Here is an 11,359-nt window from a genome sequence, read left to right on the forward strand (position 1 = left end):
ATCATGTAACTCAAAGAAGGCAATGATATTTGTTGTTTCAATCATCTAATGTGCTCTGTCCAAAAATGTAGATTTGTTAAAATCTCTTTGGAAATACGTTTACATGAATTTTTATAGCTTTTATGGATAGGTTAAGAGATTGCTGTTCTTTCCAAATCTAGGGTATTGAGTAATTTTTGTGTAAATATCTTCCCTTTTTACACAACAAAGAAGTAGATTTTCTCCATTCTTTCTCTTCTGCTGGCGAGTAGAAAATTCGTCTCCTAAGCAAAGAAAATTACTCTGAGACATGTTCTGAAGTCAATTTCCTCATGAAAAGAGACAAAAGTGGTTCAGATTCAATCATTCCTATATACGTGTTTTAAATATGAAGACACTAAAAAAACTGATTACTCACATATTTTGTTAAATTTGTCTACTACCATTGTACTAAGTTAAACAAAACTAGTATGGGTTTGTGTGACTGTATGGACACACCCAGTGCAAACAAAAACAAGCTACCAGAGTGAGAGCTTTAACAAATCCTCATTATTCAGCTAGTTAAAGAGCAAGCTAAATAGCAGCACCACTATGCTGTAAATACTCAAGGCTGACAGAGAAGTGGTTATGACAGCTTTCACATTATCTTATTGCAGAATCGAGGCAGTAGTCACAGCTGGCTCATATGTCAAAATGTGTCAGGACTTAAATGGTAAAACAGGAGTGCAACAGCAATTGGCTTTTCAATCAATAACACAATCAATATATTTCACAGATATTTTCCCATATCTAAATTACTCTGCAGAGATGAGGGACCCTGACTGAGTGTTTATAAATCAATAAAACACACAGCTAAAGGACATCTGCTGCTGTTCTTTTACTTCAAGGTTCTGTTTGCCTTTTTTTCTAACTCTTTTCTTATTTAAGAATGTACTTTTGAGGACAAACAGCTCTCTTGTGCACACAAATCAGCTTACTGCTGCATTTTGTGCACATGATTTTTTTAATAATTTTGTGCTTGAGCATTTAACTAAGTGTGAGGAGAGCTTCTCTTAGTTTAGAATGCTTTGACTGTTAGACTTAATAAAGCTGCTTTCAAATTTCAAGTAATGTATGCTACATAGACTTCAAATAAATAATATCAAAGTATACATCCAGACTTGCGAGTTGAAATAATAACCCAGGGCATTATTTTTTTCTTCACATAGAACAATATTCTGGCTGAAAATTATATATTGTATTTGTGCAGATATGCCACAAATGAGAAAAATGCTGTCCTCCACAAATCTATCCCCTCTGCAGAAAGATATGATGGGGCAAAAAAAAATCCACGATTTAATGTGAAACTCTAATACTGACATATAATTTTATTTCCATCCTGTATATCAAAATGAGGTGAAGTATGAAGCTTGGTTTCACAAAAGCTGTGGTATTCTGAGTTAAAACTGCCATACTCCATCACTGGCCTCGATAACACAGTGTAATATTATGTTTCATACTGTCAGTGCTTCTTTAAAAACAGAGGCCATATTGCGGTACAAGTGGAATGCAAATTGCATACATCAATCCATACACTTTTCTTAAGCTTACATTACTGAGGAAACATTTTCCAAGGAGCTTCTCCCGAAACACAGACAGGAAGGACTTATGGTAAGGGTGTCACTACTACTACATGAATTTGGAATGTGACTAAAAATGGGTCAGCAAAATGGAAGATGCATCTTATTCAAAGCCAATTTGCTGCTGCTTTTCCCCAGTCATTAAGATTGAAATGGAGGGCCGTTGCTATGCCATAGTAGGTGAAGCCTCTGCCTGTAGCGTCAGCATCCCATATGGGCTCCAGATCAAGTTCCAACTGCTCCACTTCTGATCCAGCTCCCTGCTGATGTCCTGGGAAAGCAGTAGAAGATGGCCCAAGTGCTTCAGCCCCTGTACCCACGTGAGAGTCCCAGAAGAAGCTCCTGGCTCCTGGCTTCAGATCAGCTCAGCTCCAGTTGTTGTGGCCACTTGGGGGAGTGAACCAGTGGATGAAAGATCTCTCTCTTTCTCTCTCTGTCTCTCCCTTGTTCTCTTGTAACTCTGCCTCTCAAATGAAGAAGAAAGAAATCTTAAAAAAAAAAAAAAAAAAGGATTGAGATGGAAAGCACGGGTGTTCAGCCTAGGGATAAATATCAGAGGACCTGGTTCAGCATCCAGCTTTGGTTCCTGACTCCAGGTTCCTGCTAATGCAGACCCTGTTAGGCATCAGGTGATGGCTCGGTTAACTGGGTTCCCATCATCCACAAGTGAGACATGGAGTGAGTTCCCTGCTCCAGCTTCAATTTCAACCAGCCCTGATCATTGCAGACATTTAGGGGTTGAACTAGCAAACTGAACCTCTGTCTCTCTCGTCTCTCCCTCCCTGGATATGTGTCCGTCTGCCTGTCAAACAAATAAATAAATAATAAAATATTTAGAAAGAAAGTATGAATTTATAAGGCAGTTGATTATTTCTTTTCTAATGGCCACCATGATTGGTTTGCCTATCAAGTTCAGAATGTCTTATGAATATAGATGGAATTTCATTCTTTCTGCCAATGTTACCTTCTGACATGTAATTTTTTTCATGTAGCTAATTAATTAGAATGGAATTTCCTTATAAGAACCAATCCCTGTTTATAGTCTCATCTCTTATTAGTTCTGTACTAATACCTTACACTTCAACTAAAACAGACTTCACTCAGTTTCTACAATATGTCTTGCTCTGTCAAAATTTCATGACTTGGGGCCAGCATTGTGGCATAGTGGGTAAAAGTGCTGCCTGTAATGCCAGCACCCTATATGGGTGCTGGTTTGTGTCCAGGTTGCTCCAATTTCAATCCAGCTCCCTGCTAATGGCCTGAAAAAAGCAGCAGAGGAGGCCCAAGTGCTTGGGCCCCTGCTATCCTTGCAGGAGACTTGGAGAAGCTCCTGGCCCCTGGCTTCCAACTGGCTCAGCCCTGGCCATTGCAGCCATCTGGGGAGCGAATCTGCAGATGGAAGATCTCTCTCTTTCTCTGTCTCTTCCCTTCTCTCTACAATTCTGACTTTCAGATAAATGAATATATATATTTTAAAAAATTTCATGACTTTCTTTAACCTGCTGGAAAAATTTTCAACTTCTGACTTTATCATTAGTTCAAGGTTGAATTGCAAATTTAATCCAGTTGTTAAGCCTATCATGTCCTCCAACCAGAATTGGATACTCTGTCTTCTAAATTTCACATCGTGTTTCTCAACAAAATACTTACGAAGTACTGCTTTGTTCTATAATTACTTATTGATGACTGCCTCTCTGAAAATACAGGCAAAAACTCTGCAATGTTTGCGATTTGCCTTGGTCCTGTTTTGATTCCCTGCTTCTGAATAAATAATGAATTGTTAATTTATTTTCTTAAAAATGCATTGAAGACATTTAAAGTCATTTATAGAGAACAATAAAATGGATGTTAAACACCTAGAAGAATTTCAGCTCATCTCATTTCATTCACATATCAAATACTCATGATGGTTAATTTGTGACTGGCATTAGAACATCGAAGTGGTCAAAAAGCCATAAATTTCTACATTCATGTCACTCATATTTTGATAGTAATCTGAAAAATACTTAAATTAATTAATAAATATATTTTATAAAATTTACAAGGACTTAAGACAAATTTTAAGATAATAGATAATATACTATCACAATTCTGTTCTGATTATGTCAAATATAATATTTGATATACATCTTAAATTAACTAGTATTTGTTTACTAGTTATTTAGTAGTTAACCAGTATTTTGTGTTCTATCTTAAATGCTATTTAATGAATTAATAATAGTTAAATAAATTGAGCTTTACCCATACGACTAATGCAGACATTAAAAAGCTGTTCAGGCCGGCGCCGCGGCTCACTAGGCTAATCCTCCGCCTTGCGGCACCGGCACACCAGGTTCTAGTCCCGGTTGGGGCACCGGATTTGGTCCGGATTGCCCCTCTTCCAGGCCAGCTCTCTGCTGTGGCCAGGGAGTGCAGTGGAGGATGGCCCAAGTGCTTGGGCCCTGCACCCCATGGGAGACCAGGAGAAGCACCTGGCTCCTGCCATCGGATCGGCGCGGTGCACCGGCCGCGGCAGCCATTGGAGGGTGAACCAATGGCAAAGGAAGACCTTTCTCTCTGTCTCTCTCTCTGTCTCTCTCACTGTCCACTCTGCCTGTCAAAAAAAAAAAGCTGTTTAAATGACTGCCAAAATAAAAGTAACTAAAAGTGAAATAGTAAGATAACATGCAAACTATAACATTAATTTTATTTAAATTGAATTAGTTTTATTTATTATATTTTAAAATCTTTAGAAACAGGGAGCTGTTTCTGGAAACAAACAAATGAAAAAAGATTGCGATGGAAAATTTGGATTTATAATGAAGATGATTTATTACTTTTTCAAGTGACCACAGTAATTGGTTTGCTTAGCAGGATGGCAACGTTTTATGAATATAGACAAAATTTTTGTTAGTTTTATTTTATCATAGAAGAAATATATAGATAGGGCTGGACATTGTGGTGCAGTGGGTTGTCATTGCTTGAGATTCCTGCACCCTATTTCAGGGTGCAGGTTCAAGTACCAGATAGAGAGACAAGGAAAGCTCTCATATTTTCTAGTTCCATCCTCCAAAACCTACCATAGCCGGGGCCGGGCCAGAAAAGCCAAGAGCAGGAAACTCAATCCAGGTCTCCCACATTACTGGGAGAAACCCAATCACTTGAGCTACCACCTGCTGCCTCTCCTGGTGCTCATTAGAAGGAAGCAGGAATCAGTAGTGCAGCCAAGACTAAACCCAGGCACTCTAATATATGTGGGCATCCCAAGAAGCATCATTACTACTACACCAAAAAAAAAAAAAAAACTATGACACCAAATATCTGCCCCCTGAATATTTGTTTGAAAATGCAAACCCTTAATAATGGTTAAATATGAATTATTATAAATTATAGTTATGAATTTACTTTACAATAAAATTAGAAATTTTTCTCATAAGCAAGTCTGTGACCTTAGGATATACTTGAGGTTGATTAATCACTAAATAGCGGAAACAACAAACCTTCACTAAATGCTGCTTATCAAGCATTTTCTATGTAAGTATAAACTCAAACACAATTACATTAGTATTTTTAGTGATGATATTGAGTTATATAATTTGCCATTCCACTAAATACATATGTGTAAAAAAAAGCCAAAACAACATTGATAATTTATGTTCAAGAATGTTGGCTCTAAAAATGCTGTAATCCTTCAACCAAAATATGAGAAGGAAAAACATGAAGGCAGAGTCTAAGCTTGACAGGTAGGTAGGAAAGGATATGCAGAAGAAAAATTTCCATAGGTCTTTGAGATTTCTTGCAGAAATATTGTTTATAAAATTGTCCAAAGCCTCACTTTCCATGAAGTTCTCCACAAAGGTTCCAATTGTCAGCTTCCAAATTCCTCCTTTAATTGCTTGCTTCCTTCTCATGACAACACATTCTTAAAGCCAATGAAGAAAACCTTAGGACAGATATTAAATTGATCTAGAATGGAAGCTCATGCCCTCGGATCAGCTGTGGAGTGAGTCAGATCCGGACAAGCTTTGCATTAATCCTGAAGAAATCAGGCAGAGGGTTAAGACACTGACTGTTCTCGAAGACATGGACAAATGAGGAGATGTATATCAAATTTTAAAATGGATACTGAGGACTCAATTTGTTGTCTCATTATCAGAAAATATAACACAAAGTGAGGCAGTTCAGAGGGTTCAAAAATATTAATTGATAACAACGAAGAAAGGTAATTGAGTAAGGTTAGATTCAATTTGATTCAAAGGCAATATGAAGACATGAAAGACTAAGTCGCAACAAAGAACCGTTTTGTTGACAGTCATGAAAATAGGCACTGACCCATATGTTCAGTGCCTAAAATAAATTTGGGGCACTTTCTTCACATTTGCTGTCAGCTTGAGTTTTATAACCAGTTACATTTTGTTGGAACTCAGAAGATACTTGTTGCAGGAAGGATGCTGTCTTCTTTTAACCTGCTGATTACAAGAACACTAAAACAAGATGGTTGAATGGAAGGCTGAAGCAATGGCATTTGTAATTTAATTTGGGTCAATGAACATTTGAGGAACCAAATATAACTTTCATGGTCTAATAATTCTTGGAAACTCTTTGCAAAGCTGGTTTAACTTTCTGCTTGATACACTTGAAAACAAATCTTTTAAATATTTTAATGATATGCGAAGGTATAGAGGCAACTACGTATATACCATCTACATTAACAATTTGTCATGTTTGTTTCAGAATTCAGGTTAAGAAATAAATACTAGAGATGCACTTGAAGTCATCTTTTCCATTTTATTCTACATTATCCACTGCTGAGAAAAAAATTCATACTGAATTAGATGTGTGTTCTTTTCTTCAGGATGTTAAAGTATTACACACAATTGCATATGCCTATAAACACATTAATATTTTATGATTTTATTTCATATAATATATATCTTACTATATCACTTATATCTGGTATTCTGACATAGCATAATATATGAAAATCATAATATTGAAATATGAAGGAATAGTGTATTTCCTTTGCTGATTAATACTCCAGTGATTGTAAACAATTTATTTATCTTTTCTCCTTTGAGTAACATTTTAAATTGTGTAAATTCACACCTGAAAAAATGTTACTATCAATTCTCTTGCACAAATCTTCTTTTACATCTAGAACATGACTCATAATATAATTGCTAAATTTATGTGTATTTCAATATTAGATAGTGCTGGAAGTCTTGCTATGACATCTTACACATGCTACTTGCAACATCAGTTTTCTACCTATTAAGAAAAATTTCTTTTTGAACTTTTTCTTATTATTTTATAACTTCATTCTATCAAGATATTATATTTTTATGTGACTTTATAGGAGCATTATTTGACATAGTTTGTTGATAAGTGAATAATACATTGTACCTTCCAAATTAGTGCAGAGTAGCATCTCTGTACTGGGTTGTAATTCCACTTTGTTCTGTAATAACTGTACAAAATATACACATATCTATCTGTCTACCAATCTATTTATTCATCAATAGTTAGTACAACAACTCCTATTATTTTATTTGTTTCTTATGTCAATGCCTCATTCGTTCTTAAAATTACTGCAGTTCTGTGATTTGTATGCGTAAGTAGTAGACAAAATAGTATTGTTATTTCTTTGTTGCTCTCCCTCTTCTTCCTCTTTTATATTATTTTTGTCTTTTCTCTTCTCTACCTCTTCCCCTCCTTTTCTTCACCACTGTTCCTTCCACTCCTTCTCAACCACTAGTATTAGGGATTTGTTTGTCCATATGACACCTGGATCTCCAGTCAGAGTGCCTGGATTTGGGTCCTGGGTCCTCCTCCAGCTCCATTTTCCTGCTGTAGAACACTCTGAGAGGCAGTTGTGATGGTCAAGTAAAGGGGAGAACCAAACTGAGATCCCAACTCTTGAGCTTCAGCCTAGCCCAGCCTGGGCTATTGTAGGCATCTGGGGAGTGAACCAGTAGATGGAAGCTTTCTGTCTGTCTCTCTGTCTTTCAAATAAATAATAAATAAATAAATAAAGATCTTTTTTAAAAAAATTGTGAGAATATAAGAATGGACACCATATTTATGACATTAAAGACAAACTATTTTAATGTCTGTCAATTTAAAATACAAATGATTAGAGTCACTGAATTAGTATTTTTATATATTTACAAATATATTTTGAATGAGATTATTCTATTATTTTGATTTTTCACTGTGTAGTTTGGTTGGTAATGTCATACTAGTGTCTTAGTATTTGTATTAACTTGTTTTTCTTTTTCTGTATTTTTTTCCTATCAAATAAATGTTATCTGTATTACTTTCTAAAAATATCTATAAAACCATGTGTTTCTGATACTTCCATGTGGGCAGAGTATTTACTAATTTAATTTCTTTAATAACCATATACTTGTCTATGTTGGTGGCTTTTAATATATATATATATATACACACAGTGTTAATTTCAGTGTTCATGTTGCTTTTAGACAAATGCCCGTTTCCTCTAGGATTACAAATGTATAAGTATTTCATAACAGTCCTCATTGATTTCTTCCTTTTTTTATTTATGTATTTGAAAGTCAGAGTTACACAGAGAGAGAAGGAGAGGCAGAGAGAGAGGTATCCCATCCGCTGATTCATTCCCCAGTTGGTTGCAATGGCCGGAGCTGCGCTGAACCGAAGGCAGGAGCCAGGAGTTTTTCCAGGTCTCCCACATGGGTGCAGGGGCCCAAGGACCTGGGCCATTTTCGACTGCTTTCCCAGGTCACAGCAGAGAGATAGGTCGGAAGTGGAGCAGCCGGGACTCTAACCGGTGCCCATATGGGATGCTGGCACTGCATGCGGTGGCCTTACCCACTTTGCCACAGCGCCAGCCCCAGCCTCATTGATTTCTAAAACCTCTGTCACCTATAATTTTATCTACAGTGGCAGAGAGTACCTGGTGCTTACCAATAAATTTCCCCAGCTTTCTTGCAATGATATGTTTTGGTCAATGGAATAGGGGAATATCCTAACCACAATTTCCAGTTTTGTTCTAAAATATCCCCCTATACCTCTTGTGATTCACTTCTTTGTTTTCAACCAAATAAAATGAATGTAGTAAAAACTCTGAGAAAATTCTAAGTAGGTAAGCCTGAAAGATGGAAATTTCACTTCAATATAGATAGACAGACATATTGATGCAAGTTTATTTCTATGTATCTTGTCTGTAATTTACACTGCTTCCTGGACCTTGAAATCTGAGTGTGGATGTTTTTGATTCATTTTGTAAAAATGTAAAGATAGTAGATTTAAAATCAGCAATTAGAATTGTATCCACTGCACTGGACAATGAGGTAGGTGAGATGTAATACTCCCCCTTTTTTTTAGTAAGCCACGAATTTCCCAGTTTTGCGTATTTTTATTTTAGATAGTCAAGTTTAACAGTTGGAAGAAGTGACTTTTTTTGTTGTTGTTGTTGTTTGTTTTTGTTTTTGTTTTTGACAGGCAGAGTTAGACAGTGAGAGAGAGAGACAGAGAGAAAGGTCTTCCTTCCGTTGATTCACCCCCTATCTGGCCACTATGGCCAGAACTACGCCGATCCAAAGCCAGGAGCCAGGTGCTTCTCCTGGTCTCCCATGTAGATGCAGGGCCCAAGGTCTTGGGCCATCCTCCACTGCCTTCCCGGGCCACAGCAGAGAGCTGGACTGCAAAAGGAGCAACCAAGAAAGAATCCGGCGCCCCAACCAGGACTAGAACCTGGGGTGCTGGAGCCTCAGGCGGAGGATTAGCCCAGTGAGCCGCGGCGCCGGCCAGAAGAAGTGACTTTGATTAATGGACTATTTAAAAATATATCTTTCATACTGTTTTATGGTTTATTTTGTGAACAATGTGAAAAATATTTTACTATTCTTTCTGCAAGAAGCTGTTTTAATTCAGTAATTTCCATTTTTTCTTAGAAGTACGTTAGTATTCATTTCCCACACTTTTTGGATTTGTTCCATTGTGTATTTTCTTACTTCTTGGGCTAGCCCCATTCATTTTTGTCCTTTTTCTTTTCCTAAACATGAATTTAAGATCATGAATTTTTATCTAATTGCTATTTTAGCTAAAATCCCAGTTTCACTTGAAATAGTTTTAATATCATATTCTTATAAGTAATTGATAATTACCATTTTCACTTCTTAAATCAAGAATTGTTAGCTATGTTTACTTAACATTTCCAATAAATGAAAACTTTAATTATAATTTTTGTTGATTTATAACAACCTCATGATAGTTACTTAGACTTATGCTTTGATATTTGTTGATATAAATGTGAGTCTAGAAAGCAGCATGTTTGGGTTTGCAAATAATCCATGAGTGCTGGAAAATTATGTATGTTCTTACTTCTAGTGGTATAGAAATCATAGCTTTATTATGTCAATTTTAATCGTGATATTCAAATTTTATTTGATTTTCATTTGATTATCTGATACTAGGAAGTTATTTAAAATTTTTCTTTTATTATATATATTAATTTCTACTTAGATCATTTTGTTTTACATGTTTTTATTTGCATTTTATTTGATGCATACGAATTAAAATTACTTTAATACATGATGAATTTTATTCATTATACAGTGACCTCATTTATTATCACAGTAGTATTTTTGTCTATTATATATCAGATGAAAGTAGCTAGAGTAACTCCCTATTGATACATATTTTCCTTATATTTATTTTCTGATCTTTTCAATTATCTTTTTTATTCATGTGTTTGGCCATATCTCTTGAAAATAGTTTGCTGCTGAGTATAATTTTGGAAATCCAATCTGGTATTATCTGGCTCTAGCTGTTGATTTTTAATATTATTTATATGCCTTTTCATAACTGATATATATTTTAACTATTTGTTGCCTCTCTGTGTGCCTCCTTGTGCCTTATCTGACCCTCTGGAGTTCTGAATTTATTTTTTTCTTTCACTAGTTTAGAAGCTATATTTCTATTCTTTTAGAGCTTCCCTTAAAAATACAACATGCATTTTTTGCTTAAATTCTAAGTTAATATCTTAGCAAGTCTTTCTGTAGAATGTGGAGTATTTACAAAGGTATTCAAGGGGAGCACATGTGTGAACAAGCACAGTTTCTTCACATGCATTGAAAGAGCTGGGGAGGCCTCTCAAGCTGGAAAAGATGTTCCTGGGCTTGAGGTCAAGAGAAACCAGGTACTTACGGTTCCTTTAGCCTCTGGGACCCAGTGAGTCCTACAGGACTGGCAGCAACTCTCTGTCTTCCCTTCCTCTGGACAAGAACGAGTTCAAGAATCCCTAGGCAGACATAATCATAGGCAAGATCACAAAAGATCCTCAACTCCTATGCAGGACATGGAAGCAGTAGAGAGACCCAGTGGAACTTACGGGGTCCAAGGACGGAGGAAAAAGATGTGTCAGTGCTAATCCAGTTGCTCTTACAGCAGGCCCTTCTTCCTGACAAATTAGCACAACATAAGGTCCCAGAATGGGAAAACAAAATGACTTCAAGAATCATGGACATGAAGTTCCATTCAAAGAAGAAAACAATGGTAGGAGGAGTCAGAAATTACAATAAAAATTTTAAAAGACTATAATTCTTACACACCTGAATTAAGAAGTTTTATCTTCTTAATAATTGTATTTATTTATTAGAGAGGCAAAGAGACAGAAAGATGCACACCTACCCACAAACACACAGACATGCACACATACAAAGTCCCTATCCTCCAGTTCACTAGCCAGATGCCTGCAATGGCTGGAACTGGGCTGAGGCCAAAAGTCGCAAGCTGGGAAT

General features: G+C 36.3%; 1 long non-coding RNA gene across 1 annotated transcript; it reads right to left on the reverse strand.

Annotated features, from left to right (window-relative positions):
• Positions 1-1,313: 1,313 nt before the first annotated feature.
• LOC138843779 (uncharacterized) lies at positions 1,314-11,071 on the reverse strand. The gene is made up of 3 exons (XR_011378762.1): positions 10,951-11,071; positions 10,767-10,860; positions 1,314-2,086 (listed from the first exon to the last, which is right to left on the reverse strand). It is a non-coding gene; the product is annotated as an uncharacterized lncRNA (long non-coding RNA).
• Positions 11,072-11,359: the final 288 nt, after the last annotated feature.

The sequence above is a fragment of the Oryctolagus cuniculus genome, chromosome 9 (assembly GCF_964237555.1).
Source record: "Oryctolagus cuniculus chromosome 9, mOryCun1.1, whole genome shotgun sequence".
Classification (NCBI taxonomy): domain Eukaryota; kingdom Metazoa; phylum Chordata; class Mammalia; order Lagomorpha; family Leporidae; genus Oryctolagus; species Oryctolagus cuniculus.